This window comes from Papaver somniferum, unplaced genomic scaffold (assembly GCF_003573695.1).
Source record: "Papaver somniferum cultivar HN1 unplaced genomic scaffold, ASM357369v1 unplaced-scaffold_18, whole genome shotgun sequence".
NCBI classification, from domain to species: domain Eukaryota; kingdom Viridiplantae; phylum Streptophyta; class Magnoliopsida; order Ranunculales; family Papaveraceae; genus Papaver; species Papaver somniferum.
This window is the reverse complement of record NW_020627707.1, coordinates 9,526,480-9,528,162: the sequence shown is the minus strand read 5'-3', so window position 1 is coordinate 9,528,162 and position 1,683 is coordinate 9,526,480. Positions and strand designations below refer to the sequence as shown.

General features: G+C 42.1%; 1 pseudogene; it reads left to right on the top strand.

Annotated features, from left to right (window-relative positions):
* The first annotated feature begins 346 nt into the window (after positions 1 to 346).
* LOC113337869 lies at positions 347 to 924 on the top strand (annotated as a pseudogene).
* The last annotated feature ends 759 nt before the right edge of the window (positions 925 to 1,683 follow it).

The following is a 1,683-nucleotide window of genomic DNA, read 5'->3' as shown; positions in this document are numbered from 1 at the left end:
GTAGATGGTAAATCCATAGAGTTACTATGTTTTTGCAACCTAGGGAAGCGTGGATATCCTAGGTACCCAAATGAAGCGTGGTATTACCATTGATATTGCCTTATGGAAGTTTGAAACCACCAAGTACTACTGCACAGTTATTGATGCTCCTGGACATCGTGACTTTATCAAAAACATGATTACTGGTACTTCTCAGGCTGATTGTGCCGTCCTCATTATCGATTCTACCACTGGAGGTTTTGAGGCTGGTATCTCAAAGGATGGTCGGACTCGTGAGCACACTCTTCTTGCTTTCACCCTTGGTGTCAAGCAGATGATCTGTTGTTGTAACAAGGTATACCTTTCTCACGGTTCCTTTCTATCTATGAAATTTAGACTTTCCAATGCTGTTTATCCTTCCTCCGGGTTGACCACTGAAATTAAGTCTGTGGAGATGCACCACGAAGCCTTTCAAGAAGCTCTTTCAGGAGACAATGTTGGCTTCAATGTCAAGAATGTTGCTGTGAAGGATCTCAACCGTGGTTTCGTCGCCTCCAACCAGCCAACTTCACCTCCCAGGTCATCATCATGAACCATCCTGGTCAGATCGGTAACGGTTATGCCCCAGTTCTTGACTGTCACACATCTCACATTGCTGTTAAGTTCGCTGTGATCCTCACCAAGATTGATAGGCGATCTGGGAAGGAGCTTGAGAAGGAGCCCAAGTTCTTGAAGAATGGTGATGCTGGTATTATCAAGATGCTTCCAACCAAGCCCATGGTTGTAGAGACCTTCTCTCAGTACCCACCTCTTGGACATTTTACTGTTAGGGACATGAGGCAGACAGTTGCTGTTGGTGTCATCAAGGAAGTTGAGAAGAAGGACCCAACTGGTGCCAAGGTTACCAAGTCTGCTGTCAAGAAGAAATGAAGTGTGCTTTTAACTAGGGGGATGGTGCTAGGAGGATCTACAGGATGGACTTGTCTTTATTTCCTTATAAGTTTCTGTTCACAACTTTTTACTTGCTTAACCCTGTTAATTGAAAAGCGTATTTGGTAGTTATTGTCTTCAGAGCTGTACCTTAAGTGCCTTCTTGTTTTCCTTTGTGTGTCATTTTTTAGAATACTGCGGATTTGGTTCACTTTGGTGAACACTGGCAACGCTGTACCAGTTGTGCTTACATGCCATTGTGTTTTTCAGGCTGTTATTTTGCATCTATAATCCTTGAACTACGACCTGGGTTTGTAGCTTTATCCTCTGCCTGAAATGTAGAGTCAGGTTCAGAGTTTTTATCCATCAGTTATAAGTTTTCTATCAAAACAACTGAAGTTGCCCTGTTGCTACCATCTTGCTGCAGTATTCACTGAAACCATCTAGCTTATTTTCTGTGGTGCAGTTTCTCTATAGCAAATGTGTGTTATGTTGATCATGTCGAGCTATATTGTGCGTCATCACAGCCTGAAGATCCTCCTCCACCACCACCTGAACCACTACCATTGCTGCATACTAGCACAATTGTTTGTGCTAAATCAAATTTGAACATCATAAGAAAACTAAAAAGAAGATGATAAAAGTTAATTTCAGAAACAGAAATATTTGAAGGCAATGCAGTTCCTAACAGAGATGATGTCAATATTACAGTGAGCTCAAAAAAGTTACAGTAACATAAAAGTTACAGGACTCAGCAGTTACAGGGACCCCGAC